General features: G+C 44.8%; 1 protein-coding gene across 4 annotated transcripts in view; it reads right to left on the bottom strand.

The window, feature by feature from the left end:
* VRK1 (VRK serine/threonine kinase 1) overlaps positions 1 to 24,464 on the bottom strand; it is a 368,204-nt gene that overhangs the window by 39,954 nt on the left and 303,786 nt on the right. For 2 of the 4 annotated variants that reach the window (XR_010122334.1, XR_010122331.1), the window contains exon 13: positions 5,151 to 5,196. The gene's annotated coding sequence lies outside the window, so the exon portion shown is untranslated. Of the gene's footprint in view, positions 1 to 3,199; positions 3,368 to 4,280; positions 4,339 to 5,150; positions 5,197 to 15,886; positions 15,934 to 16,784; positions 16,860 to 19,664; positions 19,796 to 24,464 lie in introns of all 4 variants that reach the window. The other 2 variants (XR_010122333.1, XR_010122330.1) reach the window with 2 other exon arrangements.

Genomic DNA, 24,464 nt, shown 5'->3' on the forward strand with positions numbered 1-24,464 from the left:
TCAAGTAACATGTAAATATGCACATATATATTATGTGTAACTAATATGCAAACCCCCATGAAATGTTGAGAGGAAAAATAATCTTTTTAAAATTACTATTTTATGTTGTATGAAATCTTAAGTATATGTTAGTAAATTAATAAATTGATTATTCTAAGTTGATTTTTTAAGTAGTCAGCAACACTTTGTGGGAGATCTTTTCATTGAGAAGATAAGGGATGACATGACACTTCGGTTCATCTCCTATTTATGTATGTGCAACTTACACTGAAACTCACCAGTGTGGTCATTTCTAAGTCAGCTCAACTAATCTTATATGAAAACGCTGGGAGAAATGTCAGTGTGGCATCCAGAGTGGACAATGTGTGCTGGGCAATCTCTTGCTCTTTTCTGTGCCATCTCCTCTACTGCAGAGACTGGAAATGTGGATGCTGCATTTCTCAGCCTCTGTGACCAGCGGGCTTACACAGTAGGTTCTTCCAATGAGAGGTGCTCATGCAAGATGTGGAAGACGGGAAAGAAGGAAGAGTCATTATTACCCCTGAAGGGCCATGAGGAGCCAGTGCTTTTGCAGGCAGCTGGCATAAGGCTTTAGCACTGATGGGTCTCTGGGCAGCCCCCCATGAACTGCTGATTTCAGTGCTGCAGGAGCTGAGATTGCTGGAAGCTGTCCCTGCAATTTCTGTAGCTCCTGAGTTCCTAAGCTGTTTGTAGCAGTGGCTTCCCTGACCTTGCAACCCCAGGTCTTCAAATCATTTCAAAGCCTCTACTTCTTGTGTTGTCTCTTCCTCCTTGAGATACTCAGAGTTACTTTAGTTTGCCTGATGGAAGTGTCACTGATACAGACTGTCAGCAGATCTCTCTGATTCAGGCTTCGGCTGCCCCTGACCTTGGTTCTTGGCCTCTGAGACTCCTCAGCACTCCCTGTTCCCCTTTTTAAAAATGTTAGAGCGGCATGAAATGGATCAGTGAACAAAACACAGAGTTCCCCATCATTGCTGGTGTGCCAACAAATACCTCAAGTTCACTAACCAAATACGTGATGTGGGGAATCTCCAGGAAGGGGGCCCTGTGGGTCTATGAGTCAGGCCCCACATTCAGACTCTGAAGCCAGAAACCCGAGCTCTTGAAGAGGCTCAGCGCCTTGGGTAACCTCTTCTAACCTCCTCCCCTGGATGCACATTTTACCTGGCTCCTCAAAATTGACCTGTGTCTGCAAGCCCGAGGTGAGTGCAATTTTAGTGCCAAAGCAACGCCACCACGGATGTAAGGAGGCTAGACCTGAAGGCAGAGCAAAAATGAACTTAGAGAAAGTGAGAGCCACGGTCCTTCGCAGACAGCACTGGCTTGGGGCAGGGTCCACCTTTTTAGAGGAGGGAACTGGAGCAGTCACCATCCTTCCAGAAAATACCCTCCCCTGGTGTATTAGTCTGTTTTCACACTGCTGATAAAGACATACCCAAGACTGGTACAAAAGAAAGAGTTTTAATGAACTTACAGTGCCACGTGGCTGGGGAGGCCTCACAATCATGGCAGAAGGTGAAAGGTACATCTCATGTGGTAGCAGGCAAGAGAAGAGAGTTTGTGCAGGGAGACTCCCATTCTCAAAGCCATCAGATCTCATGAGACTTATTCACCTGGGAAGTCTTTTCTTCTTCCTGTTGCTGCCAAGTCAGGTGAGGTCTCCCTGTTCTTCCATCCCTCCCTGGCCTGTCATCTACTCAGTGTCGCCGTCTGTCTATACAGCAGTCAGCATTTCCCAAAGCCAGCATGTATTCAAGGGAGCAAGAAATTATCAATTTATTTATATTTTTGTAACTCAACTGAATTTCTATTTGGGGTCTATATTAGTAAAAGCACAGCTTCAGTAGAGGCTATAGAGGTATAGGCTCTTATGACATAGAGTTCCCACAATATTTCATTAAATAAGAGGGAGCTTTATTTCTCTCACACATCGCAGTCCAGAGCAGGAGAGAGCTCTGCATCTCTCCCTGGAGTGCCCAAGCTGGTGAGATGTCTCTGCCATCCTCGATGTGAGGCTCCCATCTCTGGCTCTAAGCTGGGTGGCTCAGTTGTTGTCATCACATGGTCAAGTGCAATTCTTCCACCGTAGGTTTGACATTGCAGACTTTGGAGGTTGGGAGACACATAGAGGATGGGAGAAGAAGCTTCATTTTTAAGTACAAGAAACGAGAGTTGCACACACCACTGTTTTCATATCCCACTGTCCTTGAGACAACGGGTAGAACGGTGGCTCTGAAAGACGTCCTTGACTTAATCTTCAAAACCTTGAATATGTTGCCTTACTTGGCATAAGAGACTTTGCAAAGATGTTTAAGGTTAAGAACCTTGAGATAAGGGGATGATCTTAGATTACCCAGGAGGGCTCAATGTGATTGTGTGAATCCTTAAACACGGAGAAGGCTTCCTGGCTATCGTCAGTCAGAAAGGCATGTCATGACAGAAAAAGGATGAGAGAGAGAGATGGGAGCTATGAAGATGAAAGAAAGGGCCACGAACCAGGGAATGCATGCCTCCTCAAGAAGCAAGAAGGGTTAAGAGAATGGATGCAACTCTGGAACCACCAGAAGGAACACTAGCCCTGCCAACACCTTGATCTTAGCACAGTGAGACTTGTATCAGAATTCTGGCCTCTGGAACCATAAGAAGGTAAAATTGTGTTGGTTTAGGTGGCTAAGTCTGTAGAAATTTGTTACAGCAACAATGGTAAACTAATATACCTTGTTACATGACCCTACCTAGCTACAAGGGAAGCTAGGAAATGCAATCTCTGGCTTGGTCGGTATGTGCCCTCCCTCATGTGTAAGAGTTGGCCTCCCACTCCTCTATGGGGCCACAGGAAACCCAAAGTACTGGTGCCAGATCCTCTCTGTACCCACCCAGCCCATTTACATGAGCAAACCACTCTCCATAAAGGAAGCTACACAGCCTACGCAGGACAAAACCCCACCATCACTACAAGGCTGGGAGCAGAAACACCTCCCAGGATGCCAGCTAGAAAGTGAGGCACAGGCACTCTCTTGCCTCAGATTCCCATGTTGACCAAGGATCTATTAGTTCTCACCCACCCCAGCCATGGCCTGAGCAAAAGAGCAGTGTGCGACCCTTCTGAAAAATGCCCCAATGTCTAACTTTCTTATGCCCCTCTCCCCAGCTCCCCAGCTCTGAGGATCTTTACCCGGGCTCTGAGTGTAACTTCTTCCAGCCTGTCTGTGCCTGGAATGAGGCTTTTGAATTTTGAAGCTAGGAAACTGATGACTTCATTTTTTAAGCTTCTATGGACAATGTCCCTTTGGGAGCCTGGGAGTCCGGTACCTGGTTGCTGGGGCTGCAAGTTCACCTTCATCTATCAGGGGGAAAAAAAACACAGAATTTCTGAGTAGGAAACACATCCTGAGTTGACGCCACTCCTTCACTCTGCCCCACACACTCACATCTCCTTGAGAGCAGACATGATTTTGTAACGTCTCTGTTGTCTGACTCTCAGTGGGTGCTCAAAGGAAGTTTGCAGAACCAAATGAGCATTGAAAAGATGGCCAGACAAGGATTACCAGCCCATTCGGAAGAAGAGGAAACTGAGGCTAGACAGGCTACATGATGAAGCAGATGCAGACCATCTTCACCTGCACATCCTCCAGCCATTCAGCTTCAAGATGCGATTTAAGGCAGACGTCCAGCAGCCACTGCGGGCAGCTCTCTGTTGGGGACTGCCTCTAAGCTCACATGACCACACATCCAGGAGGCATGGGCTGGAACTAAACCTCACCCCCTCCTTCAAGCAGCCTCGACAATGACCCACCACCAGCTCATCCCTTATCAGGTGGGATCATTCTAAGGCACATGGCTCACACTCCTGGCACCCCTGGGGGTAGCTGTTGAGACCATGCACCTTCTCGCCTGTCTCCCTTACTGCGCTGCGTGTGCTGCTCAATCCCCCAAACCCTTGTCTCAAACCCTCTGACTCTAGAGAAACTCAAGATAAGATGCATGCCTTGACAATGGGTACAGGGCTGGGAAGTGGCACTGTCAGAACTCAACATGAAGGAGTCCACGGACTAACAGAAATAATCACTCCTGGTAAACAAATGCTGCCCAGTGAGGGAGATTCTGAGATCAGTGCCTTCCAGCAATTTCTTCCCCAATGCAGGGAAAGACACCTCATTCCACTGTGGCCAAGCAGGCTTTTCTTGCTGTCCCCTGAGAATCAGCATCCACATCCGACTTTTAATTTGGTCACTGGACTCCCACTCAGCACCTACCATGCACCAGAGGACACCGAGAAGGAGGAGAGCAGCTGGCTCCGAAGCTGCTGTGGCTCTAGGTAGGAGGAACAGACAAGAATGCAGGTAGAACAACAGCAGCAACCGTCCTTTCTGGGCCACCCGATAAGATGAGGGCAAAGTAAAAGATGGCAGTCCATAGCAACTTCCAAGGGAGGTTTTGATAATTAAATGAGAAATTGGATATTCTCACAGCATCTGGCTTAGGGGCAGCAGTTCATTAATTTTAGCTTTCATCCTTATTACCTACACACTCATCTATTTCTTCATCTATGTCATGATAATAATATATCACAACAAACCCACGAATCCATGATATTGCCTGCATTTTATAGATGGGGAAATTGAGGGCCAGAGAGATTGACAACTTGCCCAAGGTCACATGGCGGCCATGTTGGGCTTTGAACTCCAAATCTCAGGCTAACGTTTTCCCATCTCTCGTTTTTGACAGAACTAACTGAACTCCCTGGAACATTAACCTGAGATCATGTTTGCAATCCACTCTCCATTTTTGAGTTTCCCTAGGTTTACTTTACGGCAGGCTCATGGCTTAATTCTTAAGAGTGGGCTTCTTAGGGGAGGCAGAAGGGGAAATGAGGACCTGGTCATGTCCTGCTTTAGCTCCTAATACACACCATTTGCCGCCCAGGCCTGGGGGTTTCCTTGCCTTTGTGTAAGTGATGGATCAGCCAACACAGCCAGAATATTATTCCCACTATCTCAGTGCCTCCCCATCCGTGCAATCCTAGGGTTTTGGAGACAACATCCTCCACCCGTACATATTTAACAGAGGCAGACAGTTAAGTGGTCAATGGGAATGCCCCCAAGCCCAGAGGAAATGAGACTCACCTCCCAAGTCAACAGGGTGTCATGGCTCTGGAACTGTCCTCTGCACCTACGGAGATGAGAAAAATCAGCAAAGTGAGACAATGACATACTCCAGATCCCCTGTGGTCCCCACTCTAGCTAAGTTAGTTAGAGAAGTCTTGTCCTGGGACGCCTCCATTCTGATCTCCCTCACATGTCACCTCCCCTGGGAAGCCCTCCTGGTTTATCCCAACCGAGAACAATTATTTCTGCTGTATGTGCCTCCTCCTGACATCTCTTGCCCACACCACTTGGTATTTACAGTTCTTTTGACAGGTGCTTGTGTCATCTACCCAGGAAGTTCCCTGAGAACAGCCAGAGCTCATGCCTTTGGACACTCCCACCCAGAAAATGGGGCATGGCAACTAGAAGGTGCACCCAAAGACATTTGCTGATTAATTGAGTGATGAACTCCTATGCATCCTTCAACACTTTGGAAGCCTTAGCCTTTGCTTCAAGTGCTCCAGGAAGCCTTAGAGAGATCAGGACAGACTCCTTCCCAGCTTTCAGCACAGGCCTGGCATGGAGTAGATTATGGTGTGGAATCTACATAGCTCTCATCTCAGTCCCTAGACTTGCCTTCTTCCCTTGAAGTATGTGGTGGACACAGGGTATTCAGTCTTTTGCAGACAGGGGCTGTGTGTCTTTCTCTGACACCCTAGCCTGTAGCCGGTGATCAGTAAATACTTGATTGCAGAATGACTTAATAAAGGCACGAGTCCCCTCTTTCTCTTCTTCAGCCCTCGTTTACTCATTCAAACAGACTTGATGGGTGCCTGATACACCCTACATTGTACTGGCCTGGAGATAAAGGGGGCTACACAAATAATCTCTGCCCTCGAGGAGGGGAAACAGGGAGAAAGAAACTAATGGATAGTGAGCCTGTATTTTTTTTTCATTTAATCCTCACAAGTGCTTCATATGTTGGGTAATCTCATCCTTTTTTGCCAATGAGTAAAAAGGATTATCCAGACAGAGTCAGTTGTCCAAGGTCATAAAACTAATAAGTGATGGGGCATCTGTTTGAATCAAGGACTGTCTGACTCCAAAACCCATTTTGCTAGGCTTCCTTTTTGGAGGGAGAGTTAGAAAACCATTTTTAAAAGAAGACAAACAAATAATAATAGGAGGACAAGTGTGAAGCTACTAGACAGATAAACGAATTGCTGCAATTGACCAGGTCTGGTGTCAAAGGAATCGACTCCTCTCAAGTCCACACCCCACAGACCTTCCTCAGGCATCCAGTCCCTGCAAAGGATAGACAGGCAACCCTACCCAGGCATGAACCACACCACAGGCAGCACAGGAAGGAGGAATGGAGATGCACTCACGAGCCTCAGCTTCCCCATTGAAACCTTCGTCAGGGCCGCTGCTCCCCCACCATCAGGACAGAACTTTCTAGACTCTTTAGGAAACTTCTTTTTCTCTTGGCATTTTCTCCCCTATCACAAGAGCAATTTTTATTTTTTCCTGTTTTCTCTTGTTTTTTCAATGTTCTGTTTCCTCCACGTGGGAACTGCAGTTTCCTCCCACTCCTGATGAAACTCTGCTCTTTCTTCAGGGGGCCATGTGAAGGTCTTCCGCAGCAGCAACTTTTTCTGCCCCTCCCCGTCAGTTTCAGGGCCCTGCTTTGATTCCCCCAGCCTCTCGCAAGCCCTGCTGTTACACCTGCCCCTTTCCCTGCCTTCCCCACCTTTCTGCTGGCTGCTGGAGGGCAGGGCCATGTGCATTCATCAGACATCTCCTGCGCTTAGTACCCACCAGGCACACCATGGGGTTGAAAGAAGAAGCACTTAAACCGGCTGTCATCATGGCTTAAAACATTTATCGGGCACGGTGGCTCACGCTTGTAATCCCAGCACTTTGGGAGGCCGAGGCGGGCGGATCACGAGGTCAGGAGATCGAGACCACGGTGAAACCCCGTCTCTACTAAAAATACAAAAAAAATTAGCCGGGCGTGGTGGCGGGCGCCTGTAGTCCTAGCTACTCGGAGAGGCTGAGGCAGGAGAATGGCGTCAACCCGGGAGGCGGAGCTTGCAGTGAGCCGAGATCGAGCCACTGCACTCCAGCCTGGGCGACAGAGCAAGACTCCATCTCAAAAAAAAAAAAAACAACAACAACAACAAAAAAAACAAAAAAAACCATTTATCGTGGTCAATTTTTTACCCAGCATTCTATTAATTTGTTTATTGTTCAACAAGGTAAATAACCCTCAACATTTTCAGTGTTTGTCTAATATTCAGTCCAGTCCCCAGCCCTCATACATTTATGGTGTGGCTGCCATGAGCAGGCACTGTGCAAGGCACAGGGAATCCAAAGAGAGATGCCATTTGCACCCTGCCTGCCGGCTGTTAGGGCAACACACCAGTACTCACAGATTCAAAGGATCATGAAATGGAAGTAGGCATCTACACAAACACACCCATTTGATGGATGAGGAAACAGAGGCACGGGGGAACTTGTACCAGGTCTACTTGCAAAACCCTAGCAGAGCCCTGACTGGTCCCTACTCAGAATCCAGACCCCCAGCCAGGCCTCTCGCCAGCACACTCCTTTCTCAACAAAGGAATGTACTTCTTTATTAGTTAGACTTCCACAGAGTCCTAAATCAAACCGAAGCATTCAAATTTTTAAAGTTTGATCAGCTGAGAAATAAGGATATTAAATATGATTAAATACGATTGCATTTGAGGGTACAGACTGTTCTTCCATTACCTGCTTTGATTAAAAAAAGCTATCTGTGCTGTGAGGTAGAAAAGTTAAATGCGATGAGAAGAAAAAAAAAGTCTATCAGTTTGCTGTCATTCCTACTTTTTGTAAGAAAATAGTATTGTTTAAGATGTGTTCGTCACCACATCAAGAACACATGAGTTAGCATCTGCTGTTAATATCTTTCTCTCCTTCTTAACTGCTAAAAATAAGAGCAATTAGGAAGAATAAAAAGTTATTCCTATGATTCTTCAGGGACCATAAGAAAGGCTACATTTTTTTTAATGGAACATAGACCAGAAGCTCGGATTCCTAAGCTGAAATTTAATTGGTGCAATATTGAAGTTTAAAGAGTAATAAAGTTTTTTGTCCTCGGGTTACAAGGGGAAAATTATCCATAACACTGTTTGGATTATAATCTCTTAGCTGCTACCCTGGCCTATCTTTTTCCTGAGATTGTTATTATTATGACTGTTCTGATGGCTTTCCCCATTTCACCCTTTCCCCTCCAAGTTTTGCAAGTGTTGCTGAGCTTCCAGGGAACTTTTCAAGATGGCTGGGACATTATGCGATCAAAACGGATTTGGACAAAGGAATGCTATGAGGAAATGCAGGTAGGGTCTTTTCAGCAATGCCAAATGTCATCTTCTTGAAAGATAAGATAAATGACCAAAAAAAAAAAAAAAAAAAGGAAGTAGAGAGAGGACTCTCGTGGAGAGGACTCTCGTGTAATGGCTCACTTATTTCCACCTTCTAATTGAAGAGTTGGCTGGAGCTCAAAACATGGCTCTGACCAACTTCAGCCCTTAAGATGCCTGCATCGCCACCAGAGGGAAAAGTAATCAATCACGAATTAGCCTTTTATTAGTGAAGGTTGAGACTGTCATTGAAAGAAAGGGGGGGACAAACGCTATAAAAACAGTTTATGTCACAATCATTCAAAGATCTTCAGATCTTAAAAACCTACACTACAACCAAAATTAGAAACCAGACGTTGTTTGGAAAACATGAGACCTGCACTCCTCGCCCCCAAGTGTTCATGGACTTGGCATCAGCTAATTGCTCTACAGCAAGCACCTGGGTGACTGTTTTCACGGGGTTGTGACAGTGGAGACTTAAGTCTGGGGTTTTTTCAGGGCTCACTTCATCTGCAGAAGTATCAGGATGTAGGATTGCTGGACGGAGTATAAATACAGGATGCTCAGTTACATTTGAATTTGGGATCCACAACAAATAATCTTTTAGTATGTCCCATACAAGTTTGGGAGGCTGAGGTGGGAGGACTGCTTGAGGCCAGAAGTTTGAAACCAGCCTGGGCAACATAGGGAGACCCCCATCTCTACTAAAAAATAAATTAAAAATTAGCTGGGCGTGGTGTCATGTGTCTGTAGTCTCAGCTACTTGGGAGACTGGGGTGAGAGGATCTCGTGATCCTAGGTGCTGGAGTGATCCATGATCGCACCACTGCACTCCAGCCTGGGCAACAGAGTGAGAGCCTGTCACTATCGAAAAACAAAACAAACAAAACAAAAGCTTACATCATATGTCTACCTAAGCATTATTTCTTGTTTATCTGAAATTCAAATTTTACTGGACATTCTGTATTTTATCTAGAGGCCCCAGGCCAGAGGCAAGCTGCACTTTAGCCTACCTTGTCTTTCCTGCATTTCCTCTTGGGGTCCTTCCTAGCTGGGCCGCTGAAGACCCACAGAAGACTCAGGCTGTCTGGGTCTCAGGCAGGAAGGAGTTGTTAATATGAGCAGGAGCAGCTGGAGCAGGAGCAGCCCTAACTACTCAGAGGGCTGAGGCAAGAGGCTCAGTCTTGCAGTCCTGGCTACTCAGGAGGCTGAGACAGGAAGACTGCTTGAACTCAGGAGTTCAAGTCCAGCATGGGCAACATAGCAAAATCCCAGCTCTAAAGGAAAAAAAAATGAGCAGAAGGGATGAGAACAAGACCTATTTCCAAGGGTACAACCTACAGTCCTGAGGCAGAACTTTCCAGAGAGCCCGTCCATGTTTCGATGCAGAAGAGGAGCAGAGAGTCCTTGGGACCCCCTGTCTGGAGTCCCAAGATAGATGCTGCATGCTGGGCTCAGGGCTGTGAGACTTTGTATTTTTCTCTCATTATTAGGCACCTGCTACCAGGTGAGGAACGGTGCTCTCGAAAAGCCCAGGTGAGAGATTCTGAAACATAAAAGTGCATAAGCATCATCAGGAAAACCTGCCAATAACCAGAGGCCCTGGCCCTGGCCCTTATAATCTCTGATTCAGTAGGTCTCAGGTGCACCCTGTAATCTGGATTTCTAACAACCACCACACTCCCACCTATCCCCCACCCCCTACACATCAGGGGATCCTGATCTAGGTAGATTCTCTGAGAAACACTGACCTGGGTTTGAGGCTTTCCCGAAACTCAGATGGAGAAAAGCATCCTTTTTAAAATACAATATTAAAAACATTTTCTCCAAAGATAATATCATTCATGAATCTGGCATTTCACGATTTGATTACAGATAAATGTTATTTTAACAATGTGATGTAAAAATCACAGTAAACAGTAATTTTTCCACAAATGGATCATTCCTACAGAAATCAATTTTCTTGTCTCAGCCTATATTTTTGTTTCTTAAACTTAATATAATTTTCTCCATGATGAGGATTAAAGTTGAATTATTTATAATAGTTTAAAGACAGGCATATATGTTACTTCTGTGCTTGTTAGATAAATGTAATTACAAAGTTTTAGAATAATAAAAATGAAAATTATAAGATGAAAATAATTGCAGAATTTTAGATTTATAATGTAAAAAGAAAGCCACTGACCTACAAAAATGCAAGTTCGACTTGAAAGGGCATTTTCCAAATTAGGAATTAAGAAAATTCTCCCTATTAAGTAAATAAGAGACGGTATTCTCGTACATATATGATAACATAAAAATAATGCAACTATATTATTAAATTCATATGTAATATCATTAGACAAACCACTACTAGATACTAATAAAACAAGCTCTTCTCATCAATGAATGTATGTCACAATACGAGGAGGAGTTTTGCGCTTACTGTTTTGAAAGTTCTGTATGACCTAGACATTCAGTGTCAGAACAACACAGTATTTTCCCACAGGCTTTACACAATGGCCTAGCTAGGAAAACTTTCATTTATATTTTAAAGGTATATAGAAAGTTCTTGGGCTATTTTGAATAAGCACTTAGATAACACTAGAAAACATCATCTAAAGAAATAAATTAAAATTGTAATACGTGGTGTTATGAGTTGGTAGAATTGCAGCCTCCAAAAAGATATGCTGAAGCTCTCACCCCTGCTACTTGTGACTCCAGCTTTATTCAGAAATAGGGTCTTTGCATATGTAACCAAGTTATGATGACTTTCTGAGGGTGGTCCCTAATCCAATATGACTGGCGTCCTTAAGAGAAGAGGGAAATTTGGACACAAATTCACACTCAGAGGAGACACAGTGGGAAGATGAAGGGAGAGATCAGAGTGATGCTGCCAGGGGCCACCAGGATGGGGACGAGCCAAGAACGCATCCTTCCAAAGGGCCTTTGGAGAGAGAAAGACCCTTCCAACACCTTGGTTTCGGACTTCTGGCCTCCAGATTTGTGGAAGATCACGTTTCTGTTGTTTGAAGCCACCCAGTTTGTGGTGCTGTGTAGGGCAACCCTGGGAAACTCATGTATGTGGATTTTGTTACAAGTCCGCTGAAAAGGCTTCATTTTCTTTTTTCAAAACAATAAAGCGAAATGTTAAAAAAATTAAGTTCTCCAGGGACAGTGGCTCATGTGTATAATCCCAGAACTTTGGAAACCCGAGGTGGAAGAATTGCTCAAGGCTGGGAGTTCGAGACCAGCCTAAGAAACATAGCAAGACCCTTGTCTCGACAAAAAATTTAAAAATTAGCCCAGCGTGGTATTGCATCCCCACAGTCCCAGTTACTAGGGAGGCTGAGGCAGGAAAATCCCTTGAGCCCAGGAGTTTGAGGCTGCGGTAAGCTGTGATCACGCCACTGCACTCTAGCCTGGGTGACGGAGTGAGATTTTGTTTGTAAAAAATGAAAGAAAAAAAACGAAGAAAAGGAAAGGAAGGAAAGAAGGAAGGGAGGGAGGGAGGGGGAGGGAAGGAGAGGGGGAGAGAGGGAGAGAAAGAGAGGGAGGGAGGGAGAGAGAGAGAGGAAGAGACAGGAAGAGAGAGAGAGAAAGAGAGAAAGAAAAAGTTGGAGTGAAATCCATCACGAACCTGTTAGAAAATGACAGTTTCTTGGGTCTGCCCCTGTTTACTCTTAGAAATGGACCTCCAGCTGCCCAATGGGTTGGTTCTCCCATATCTGTCTGAATGCTGCTTTTTATGTTCCTTGGCGTGGCTCTTTGTCTCTAAGTACCCCTCAATCTGCCTCCCTCTGCCAAGGAACTACACTTCTAATGTCCCCCTCAATCCTGGAGGGGCTGACAAGGGTGCATTTGGCTGCCCTCTGGAGCGCTGTACCCAAACACACTCCCTGCTGTGAAGCAGCATCACCCAGCACTGATAACCAGCTTGTTTGCATCCAATGAGACAGAACACCCCTACACAATGACCTATGGGAAGAGTGTTTATTCCTGGCAGACAGGCAGCAAGGGACAACAGATGTCTAGGATTCACTGGAAGCTGGTCCCACACAAGGCTCAGGTAAGCTGCCCAGGGCAGATGGAGTCTTATCTGCACGTGCCCCACTTGCAGCACAGCTGAGGGGCCCAGGAAAGCCATCTGCCCTGGTTTTACACCGTGGGGAATGTGACTCATTGAGCTCAACTATTGAAGGACATCCCATTCTTGCAGGGACTGGCACAGGGCTTGGCCAGCTCCCCCTTACCTCACGATGTTGCATGGCTAGCACGTTCCACAGTTACTTTTTTTTTTTTTTTTTTTTTTGAGACAGAGTCTCACTCTGGCACCTAGGCTGGAGTGCAGTGGAGCGATTTCGGCTCTCAGCAACCTCTGTCTCTCAGGTTCAAGCAATTATCCTGCCTCAGCCTCCCGAGTAGCTGGGACTACAGGCACCCGCCACCACACCAGCTAATTTTTGTATTTTTAGTAGAGATGGGTTTTCACCATGTTGGCCAGGCTGGTCTCGAACTTCCAAAGTGCTGGGATTACAGGTGTTAGCCACTGTGCCTGGCCTCCACGGTTATTCTTGACAACTACAAGCAAGAAATGGAGAAGTGGCTCAGTCCAAGGCCACCCAGAGAACAGCCCCGCACCTGCCTCTCTCCAAAGACCCTTGATCATGCTTTTCTCACTCAAAGCTTTCAACTGCTCTCTCTAACCCAGCTCCAGGCTAATTCCTTTCTTGCCCAGTATTTCTCAAAACAGCGAGACCTTTATTTTATGAACGTCTCGGCTTGCCTGTATAAAGCCACATTAACTACTGCTTACAGGACAGTTGTACAGAAAAGATGAGGCAGGCAAAGCAGCTGGCCCTGAGCCTGTGCATAGCAGGTACTCAACAAAGGCAGTCATAGGTGTCTTCACATCACACAGGTGGAAGGCCTGCTCAGCCTGAGCCTTAGAAACTGAAAGCCAGACAGAAGGGAATGGGATTCTCTTTATCTGGCAACACTAGGACAGATATCAAAAAGGCAACATGCTTCTTAACTGCCTTTTATTTTTGAAGTCCCCATTTCAGATACTTTCAGTCACTCAGTCAGAAATGATTGCAAGCCTGACTTGTGTGGGCCAGTGCTCCAGGCTCCTGAGGGAGAGACATGGAAACCAGGCCTCTGACAAAACCTGCAGGAAACATGGGCCTTCAAGAATAGACTTATGAGAGGATTCATTTGAACACTGTCAGGTAGGGTCAATCCTTTTAGGCTTCCTGGAGGAGGTGCCTGAGGTAAGTCTCAGGGCCTGAGAGTTCATTGTCAGTGTGAGGACTGGGCTCTCCTGGATCCTCCCAAGCATTGATGGAATGAAGTTCACATGCATTCCGTACAGAAAGCAAATTACTTGTGAGGTCCCAGGATGGGAGAGGGGGATTTTGATAACCAAGATTTAGCCTTAAATATCTCTTCACTTCCTACAGGGAAGCCTTTCCTAACTCCAACCTCCTGACCCCGACTAGTCAGAAGCCCTGAATTTATGCCCCCATGGCACCCTTCCTTCTCCTCATGGAGCTCATCAGAAATGTGATTGATCATCTGTGTGGTCCTTGCCTCAATGTCTGTTCTCTCCGACGGATTGAGATGACCACAAGGTACAGATATTCCTGACTCCCATCTCCCTGTTCTAGCTGATCCTGGTACAATGACTCACACAGGATAGGTTCTTAAAAAAAATGTTTGCTAAATCGATAAAATCCTCCAAGGTCTTTCTTCTTTTTTAACTTTCATTTTAGGTTTGGGGGTACATGTGAAGGTTTGTCATATAGGTAAAGTCATGTCACAGGGCTTGTTGTACAGATTATTTCATCATCCAAGTATTAAGCCTGGTACCCGATAGTTATTTTTTCTGCTCATCTCCCTCCTCCCTCCCTCCATTCAAGTAGACCCCAGTGTCTGTTGTTCCCTTCTTTGTGTTCATGAGTTCTCATCATTTAGCTCCCACGTATAAGTGACAACATGCTGTATTCGGTTTTCTGTTCCTGTGTTAGTTTGCTAAGAATAATGACCTCCAACTTCATCCGTGTTCCCACAAAAGACATGAACTTGTTCTTTTTATGGCTGCATAGTATTCCGTGGTGTATATGTACCACATTTTCTTTATCCAGTCTGCCATTGATGAGCATTTAGGTTGATTCCAAGTCTTTGCCATTGAGAACGGTGCTGCAGTGAACGTTTGCGTGTGAAGTGCGGTCACTTAATCAGCAGCATGGATGCCATCTGGAGCTTGTAAGACATGTGTCATCTCAGGTCCCGCCCAGAGCTGCTGAATCAGAGCTGGGATTTTTTTTTTTTTTTTTTTTTTTTTTTTATTATACTTTAGGGTTTTAGGGTACATGTGCACAATGTGCAGGTTTGTTACATATGTATCCATGTGCCATGTTGATTTCCTGCACCCATTAACTCGTCATTTAGCATTAGGTGTATCTCCTAATGCTGTCCCTCCCCCCTCCCCCCACCCCACAACAGTCCCCGGAGTGTGATGTTCCCCTTCCTGTGTCCATGAGTTCTCATTGTTCAATTCCCACCTATGAGTGAGAACATGCGGTGTTTGGTTTTTTGTCCTTGCGATAGTTTACTGAGAATGATGTTTTCCAGTTTCATCCATGTCTCTACAAAGGACACGAACTCATCATTTTTTATGGCTGCATAGTATTCCATGGTGTATATGTGCCACATTTTCTTAATCCAGTCTATCGTTGTTGGACATTTGGGTTGGTTCCAACTCTTTGCTATTGTGAATAGTGCCGCAATAAACATACGTGTGCATGTGTCTTTATAGCAGCATGATTTATAGTCCTTTGGGTATATACCCAGTAATGGGATGGCTGGGTCAAATGGTATTTCTAGTTCTAGATCCCTGAGGATTCGCCACACTGACTTCCACAATGGTTGAACTAGTTTACAGTCCCACCAACAGTGTAAAAGTGTTCCTATTTCTCCACATCCTCTCCAACTACTCCACTCTGCCACTGTGGCTGGGAGGTAGCCTTAGATAAGATGCAAAACCATGGGCATGGCTGAGTCCCAGGGAAATGCTAATGACAAAAGCAGGTGGGGCCCCCACAGACCCTAGTTTGCTGACCCTTGATCTAAAATAAAACGAGACAAAACTAAAGTAAGAGTAGACTGCCCACTTTGGATTCTCAAAGGCTCAGGGCAGACGCTGTGGTTGTCTCTCTGTGGAATTTACCCCATCTTTAGCTGATCTTTGACCAGGGTCACATTGAGCCCTCTGGGAACTCTTCCAAGCTGTAGAAACAGCTGATGAAAACAAAAGTATTTTAACTAAGGAAGATAAACCGAATACGCCCCCACTCCCAGTTGAGGATAAAAAGAGGTTGTGACACCCACCTCTTTGTATTGCAGTCAATTATTTCCATCAGTGAGGACCAACATTTCTTGATCATGCATGCACAGAAGGGGGCACACACCAGACAGAGAGAGAGAGAGAGAGAGAGAGAAAGAGAGAGAGAGAGGAAGATGGAGATTAGACATGATGCCTATCTAGTAGATATTTAAAATGTTACAATTAGTATTTCCCTCCAGTTAAAGAGGCTCTCCCATAAAATGTACAAATGGCGTTCGGACGATAAAACTGATGGGTTTATAGAGTCAAGTCATCGCCCCGTCCAGGATCCCATTAAGAAGCTCTGCTACTTTGATGCAGAGCTATGGCCTCCTGCCTCTATTATATTACCCTCTCTCGCCTCCATCCATAATCATGCTTCACATCCATATTAGAAGGCTGAAAACGCTTGGCTCGTAGGCATCCTGTATGACGAGAGCATTCATTTTATTTATTTAAAGCTTGGCTTGCCTGGATGGTCCCCAGAGATAAAGCATCTTATATTCATGGGGGTCCAGGTACCATTGGAAGAGCATTTATTCCAGTATCACTGCCTTTGAGCCAAGGCTAAAAGCACTTTCTCAGACATAAGGAATCAGGAAATCTACAATGGGAGCATAATGTTAATATCTCTGTTAAAATAATATCCAATAGCTCTTTCAAACGAGTATATCAAATGGATGCTTCTCGAGCCATGAGTCAACTAGCTTCATTCATCAAGTCCAGAGAGGGGATGGGTAGCAGGAGAAGGCTGCATGCTTCCGTCCTGCAAAGCTCTCTTTGCAGCGATGAAACTGGACAATACCAGGTGGCCCAGTTTTTCCCTCAGGTTCTGTTGCTTAAATAATTCACACGGTCATGCACAGAAAGCTCAAAACACAAATGAGAGCAATAAGAACTTACTTTGGGTGACTTGATCTGTAAGTTTCTTCAGCAAATACTCATTTCATATGAACTATGTGCTGAGAACTGTTTAGGCTGTAGAGGCGGAAAAAAAGAATAAAAATAAAGCTTTTCTCTCCCAGTCCTCCTAGTGAAATGGGGAAATAAAGAAGTAATTCGAATATAGACCAAGCTAAATAAAAACAGTACGATGGTAGAGGTGCATAGAGAAAATGTTAAAGTTAGGAAGGGGTGTGAGTGTGGAATTGGCAGGTGCATAGAAGTGATATTTAAGCTGGTTTCTGAAGTTTAAATCAGAGTTTACAAGGCCGAGAACAGCTCTTGTCCTGGGCAGTAATTCTCTTAATTTATTTCATGGATATATCTCCACTGACATTGTGGTAGCTGATAACCGACTTCCGCGGCGGAATGAAGCCGCCTTACAGGGCCACGCAGACCCACTGGGAAAAGAGCAAGGATTAAATAGCCAATTACAAATGAATATTTACCTGATAGATTGGGATAGATTAGGAGGGGAAGTAAGAAGGATGAGTGAAAATTGCACATACTAAGAATGAAGAATGGTCTGTAATGAGAATGGGACAAAGGACCAGCCAAAATGAATTTGGAAAAGTGGCCTAGAGGTCATAAAGGGCTCCACTGGCCAAGATAAGGAATTCGAGGCCTATCTTGTGAGCCAGAATTTACTAAAGTATGCTCCATGAAGCAATTCCATAAGGTACTAATAGGTTTTACAAAAATAAACTTGGAAGACGCTAGGATAAACCCTGCAGGACTTCTCAGAGCCTTTAATATTTTAGTGCACCCAGGCATTCCCAAGAGGGAATACAAAAGATATAATAGTTCCCAATATTTTACCATAGCATCTTTTTATTATTTTAAGAGAGAGAGCTCATAGGATTTGTGCTCTAAAGAATGGAAATTGGGAAATGCTACTAAAGCCGGACGGAGCTGTAGAGTGTTTCTGGGAAGAGGAGTAACGTGTAGATTTTAGGATGGAAGTGTAACCCTGGCAGCAATCAAATACTGAAACAGGATGGGAGAAGGCTAAAGCTTTGTGACCGATTTCACATGCAGAATCAGGAACCAATGATGATTTGTGGTTCTGACTTTGTCACTGAGAAGATGCTGCAGAAAATTGAAATAAAGGGGAACCCAGGAGGAGGAACCGGTGAGACTGAGCCATTTTGGACAAGTTAATCCGACAGTGCCCCTTTCACCATATTGCTCAGAAGAAGTGACTGATAGGCTGCAGCATTATTTTAAGCTCATTTTCTTCTGAAAAATCAAGAAGAGGATGAAGTTTTTAATGGAATGCTATGAAATGCATATTAATTATTACCAGGACTTGAGTCTTTTAGTGAAATACATATTTATAAACCTTTGTGGAGCATAGATCATTTACCTAATAGAGCAAGACTGCTCTAAAGTCAACCATCCTAATCTATCAGGTAAATATCCATTTATAATTGGTTATTTAATCCTTGCTCTTTTCCCAATAGGTCCGAATGGCCCTGCAAGGCTGTTTCATTCCTCCGCGGAAGTCTGTTATCATCCATCACAATGTCAATAGAGATATATATATTAAAGAAATTAGCAAAGTTACTGCCCAGGACAAGAGCTAACATTTAGACTGAGAGAAATGCAAAACATAATGAAACAGCTGCTGTGGGTGAGGAGGAGAGAATTTTTTATTTTAATAACCAGTCATACTCCAGTGCAGAGAGACAAAAATAGAAAGATAGCAGCGGTAAGCAGTATTTTGGCTGAAATTTTCTGATCCTCTCAAACAAGTCCCTGGACAGAACCCCTACTCCCACAAAAGGAGAAAGGCATGGATTCTGCACCCCTAAATCCTTCACTTTGTACCACCCCCTCCTTATACACATACACACACACACACACATACACACACACACACTTCATTTTATTCTATGTATTTTAGGAATCTAAAAATCAGGCTGTTCATTGAGCATCTATTTATCATGTGCTGGGTGCTTCTGCTTATTAGATCTCATTTACCAAAGAAAAATCATAGTATTCTTTCACTATTGGGGAAACTGAAGTTTGGAGAACTGGAGGGACTGCCCCCAAGTCCCACAGCCAGTAGTGGCAGAGCTGGGATTTGAACCTGGGTACTGCTCCTTTCCCTACAGTCGCTTCTCCCCCTAGGACAGGTTGGTCCAGGAAGCACTCCAGGTACATTGGTCAGGAGGAGACCCTGGGGTCAGGAGCATTTTCTGAGCCAAAGGAGAGTTGGGAGCAGAATGCTTGGCAAAGAGGGGGTCAGAGGTCTTTTGTGCCCCAAGACAGGAAGGCATCCCACCTGTCTAGGTGGCCTAGAGAAAGACCCCAGAGGAATTCAAAGATCCTGTGGAAGTTGATAATTATTCAGTTTCCTCCTGCTAATCTAACTGGTCCTGAATTTGAGACATGAAAACTTTTGTGTTTTGTCATTGCTGTTGTTTTCCAGGACTCATTTTGTCAGTTACGCTAACATGGCACCCACCCCAACTGAGAAGCACATCAGACAACAGCTACTGCTAAAGTGTGGTGAGGGCCTGGAACTTGGGATTTATGCTCCCCAGCCCCCCAACCATGGTGCCCACCCCCCACCTTCTTCCATGCCCCTGGTGGCTCCTAGGACACTTCCATGGAATTCTGGTCTTGGAGACCATTGATAGCCATGGCTCAAAACCACCAAGTAGGGCTGACCTGCAAGTGGCCCACGTGGATCTCCACTTGGGCATAAAGGCCACCTGAGAATGGTGAGGAGAAGGGTTCCCAAATCTATATAAGCCCAGCTGACGTTCACTCCCTTCTGGTGTGAATGTTTTCAACATCAGAGTACCCAGTTGTATGCTGTGTGCCAGGACTTACGGATAGTTGTAGAAAAGGATGCTTGGGATCAAAGACCAGCCATACAGAGCCAGAGGTTTCAAAGCAGGCTGAGAGCTTAGCTTCAAATGCTGTCAGTCAGACCCCTGGTAGAACGAACACTGTTTGCAACTCTGTGGGAAATTGACACAGGTGGTCAAAGGAAATGAAAGGGTGTTGACTGAACCTCCGTGGATCTCATTTCATCTCCAGTGTAGAAACTGCTGTTCCCTTATTATAGATGGAGAAACTGAGGCACGGGGAGCCCAAGCCTGTATCTGAGGTCACAGAACTACCAGGAGGGGAAATCTCTGGAGGACTGGGCCCTGTCTGTTTGCTAACTGGTCTTTTTGCCATCAAGTCCCACTGTATAGAGAAAATACGGTAATATCTTATTTCTCTGGGATCGTCAGAAAATGAACTGTTTCACCAAGTAGATTTTCCAGGTAACTGAAACATATACCTTTGAGCCCCAAAACGTTTTAAGATTTTAATTATTTTAATGGAAACATTTAGTCTGTTCTTAAAACAGCCTATTCAGTGTGATTAACCTTGTCTCGTTGGCTCAGGGCCATCAGTACGAACTGCAGCTGTGTGCTGGGATGTAACCCAGTGACAGAGCACCAGGAGGTTCTAGCAGCAGGTCGCCAGTCACCTGGACCATTGCAGCAGTTTCCAGCTTTTTCCCCCAGCCCTTCCCCACTAACCCCTTCCCCCCAGCAGTCACAGGGCACCTTACAAATGCCAGCTGCCCACGCATTCCCTGCTTAAAACCTTCAGTGGCTTTCTGTCACCTGCTGGCTGTAGCATGGACCACCAGGCATCTGAGTTCTCCCCACCCATCACTTCAGGGACCCCTTCCCATTGGGGCCTTTCCCAGTATGCTCTGGTAATGCTGAGCTGTGCGTGATCAATTCCCCAAACAACGCGTGCTGCGGCCTACCTCCTGGCCTTAGGAGAGGCTGTCCTCTCTGCCTAGGATAGCCATTCTTAAAGTGTGCCCTGAGGACCCCTGAGATCACAGAATCTCTCGGGGGGCACCCAGGTCCTCCGTTTTCCTGTTTCCTTGGTGTATAAGAACAGATCTTTTTCCTATTGACATCAACTGTACTGCAACCAAAGCAACATCCTACAACAAATGTGGAGCCAGATACGAAGATGCAACTGTCTTCTGGTAAGTCAGGCACTGAAGAAATGTGCGGAAATGTTAAATGAGGTCACTTTTTCACTAAGGTTTTTTTGTTTTATTTTGGAAAAAGATTTTTGTAAAAAAAAAAAAGAAAGAAATACATATATATTTCAATTGACATTTGCATTTAATGGATTTATTATTTTTAATGAATTTGTGAGTCTTTTTGTGATTTCTCAGTTTTTATTTCTGACATAGTTAATACTGATAACTGTCACCCACATAAAAGCTCTTTAGGATTCTCATTAATTTATAAGCGTGTAAAGGGGTCCTAGTGAGGTAGGAGGTGGGATTCTAAATGTGGGGCTTGGACACTGGACCAAATTGAGGACTAGCTAAAACAGGGCCAGGACAGAAGCAGCTTTCGATAAGACACGCCTACCAGTGTGCCATGTCAGTTACCATTGCCATGGCAACAGTAGGGAGTTCCTGTCCCTTTCCATGACAGTGACCTGAAGACTCAAAAGTTATTACCCCTTTCCTAGAAATTTCTGCATAATCCACCCCTTAATCTGCATATAATTAAAAGTAGGTATAAATATGACTGCAAAACTGCCCTCAGCTGCTACTCTCTGCCTTTACAGCCCCAGAGTAGGGCTTTAGAGAACATCTTTATGATCACTTTTTCAGCTCTGGAAAGGCCTTTGTGTATGCTTGAGTTCATGGGAGTAATGTGGAGAACTGAGATTGTCAGGAGCCTGTTCTGTAGATACCAAGGGTGCAGCTGTGATGTAAGAAAAGAAGGGAAACCCTGGGTGCAAAGGGAAATTCCACCAGTTACAAGCTACGTGATTTGGGGCAAATTGAATCTCAGTTTCCTTATAGAAAAATAGAGATCATCATATTCTTCTCTTAGCATTTTCTAACAATTAACTAAATCTCATAAGGTGTTTATTGTAACCCTGGTTACATAGCAAGCACTCTATAAATGGAAGTTGCTATTATTGTTATTATTACTATTATTTTGTGGATTTTCCAGTCCTATCATTGACATTTATTCAGTATGAAGAGATATGAAAGCTAGTTTGGAAGTGTCACATGGAGAAATGATGGCATATGTTTAAGGGATTTTATGGGCAATTCAAAGAATACAAAGCCCAGCATCTAGTGAACACTGCCAAGCTGTCTGTCTCTCCTTCTCCTGAGGCACTGATTTTGAAAACCAATCAGCCTTGTGGAACCAGGGTACATCGTGCAACACTAACTGGGTCCCCCTTTCTCTGCAGAACTCCAAGAGCCCCACCCAGCTACCAGGAACTAATTCTGGAGGAAGCAGGGAAGTATATGTCCAGTGTATGCCAGGCTCCATTTTCATTGTGTATCATTCATTCATTCATTTAGCAAATATTGACTGAATGCCAACTTTCTGTGCTGGGAATTGTGCTAAGATCTAGGGATTCCACAGCTAACAAAATGACAGACTCTGGGCTTGTGGAGTTCACATATTAGTGGGGAAAACAGACAAAACCAAGTAAAAACACAAGTGAAAAAATACAAATCATAATAAATGTTAGGAAGAAACAATAATTTATCCACCACTACAATCCTATGAGATCATGCAAATTATTATTCCTAGATCATGCAAATTATTATTTTCTAGATGACAAAACTGAGGCTCAGTGGGGTGTCACTGTGAACACGTGGTGATGACTATAACCATCCACCTGCTCCAACTCTGATGAGCTCCTCCGATGGGACATGGTTAAGAAGCTGTAGATACTGCCACCAAATGGCTGTGTGACCTGAACAAACTTCCTAACCTCTATGATTGTTCATTTGCTCTATTTTTAAGAAGGAAAAGAGAAATGCACAAAAAACTCTTATCACAGTACTTGTCATTCAGGAAACACCCCAAAATAATAACAATTATAATTGTCATCAGAGTAGCTTCTATATGACTACTAAAGTGTTGATGGGTAGATATCTCAGAGGATTCTGTATCTGAGGATAAATAATCCACGTGCCAATGAAACATCCCACTTAGTAAAATGTGCCCATCTCAGTCACTGTCCTGGGTGAGCTACCCATGCCGCCTGCAATTTCATTTATTCTGCAGGAGAAAAGGAAGGTGAAATCCAACCCAACCTCTTTCCAAGTGATCCCCAACTCAGAACTAATGAATTTTTAACGAAGGAAGACCTGGGTCCACATTTATTTGGAAGATCAGTAACAACATACAGAATTGAAGATGCGAGTTCCCAAACTTCCCACAGAGGGCGCTAGATGGGCCACTTCTCAGGAACAGCTGTGTCAGTTTAGTAGCAGAGCTCCAGATGAGCCTGGCCTCCAAGCTGAGCCAATTCTGCAAAATGGCAGCTTCCCAGAGGGCTCTACTTCTATTTCAGATTAGGGGTGTGCCATCATCTTGAAAGACCCTGGGCCTTTATCCCAGGTCAGTCTACTGATGCCCAGATCCCAGCCCCCTGGAACAGGAAGCTCTGCAGAGCCCATTAGAGCCCTTCCCCCCTCCCTGCTTCTTTCTCAAGCTCCCCTTCCAGCTCCCAGCCTTATGACTGTGTCTTCCATTCTCCACTCTGCTCTTGACCTTGGGTATGAGGGCTTAACCCTGGGCAACCTCAGCTGAACAGTGTCTGGGTCCCCATTCTAGCTTACATTGCTCTTTGACTGGCATTGCTGAGATCACCCCATTTAAGGAAGGACCTGATTATATGGACACTTTAGTTTGAGCTGAAAGCAGCTCTCTAGCTGGCTGTCCCTCACCTGACATAACCCTGAGTCAATCATTTATTTCAGCAAACATTTCTTGGGCATCTACAATGTGGTAAGCATTAGACTCAATTCTGGGTGCACAGACATGAAAATAATAGTGCAGCACAGTGCTCAGAAGCCCAGGTTCTAAGACCAGATACCCTTGAGGTTAAATCCCAGCCCCTTTGCTTCCCAGCTGCAACCAGTCCTGAGTGGGCTTCATAATTTCTTCCAGCCTTAGCTTCCTCATCTGTGGGGGGGCTATTAAGAGTACCCATTGCATAGGGCTATTCCCACCATCAAAAAAGCGCACAATAAGCACTCAACTAGTACAAATTCTTATCAATATTAGGGCGTGGTCCTGGTCCTCCAGGAGTTTATTGGGGCAGATCAATAAGCACATGGGTTTAGTTTGTCTTCATAATGCAATTGAGAAGATAAGAAGTAAAGAAAGATGAGAGGTGAGAAGAGACAAGGGGCTTTCTGCTCTCGTGGAAAACCTCCTGAGATTCAAAGAATGCTGTGTTCCAGTCCAGCTGGCTCATGAGAGAGTGTTCCTATACCTACAGACCAAACACAGGCAAGGTGAAGACAGTGTGTCTGTCTCATACTAGGGCCAACTGGGGTCCTTAGGGCTTGGTCTGATGAGAGCTGCCAAGAAGGAGCAAGGCTGACAAAATCTGGGGGTGGAGAAGATGCTGGGCAGCAGAGTCAAGCTCTACAGAAGCCTGTGTGGACTAAAGGACATTCCCAACAAAACGAATTATTGCTGGCCTAAATGAAAAGCTTGTACATGGGCCTTCAGAATATTCTAGAATGTGAGGCCAAGAACATTGTTTTTTCCATTGCAGGATTCCTAGAATCAAGAGCAGAGCACAGAAAGAGTGCAATGAGTGTCGGTTGAT

This window comes from Symphalangus syndactylus, chromosome 8 (genome assembly GCF_028878055.3).
Source record: "Symphalangus syndactylus isolate Jambi chromosome 8, NHGRI_mSymSyn1-v2.1_pri, whole genome shotgun sequence".
Taxonomy (NCBI): Eukaryota; Metazoa; Chordata; class Mammalia; order Primates; family Hylobatidae; genus Symphalangus; species Symphalangus syndactylus.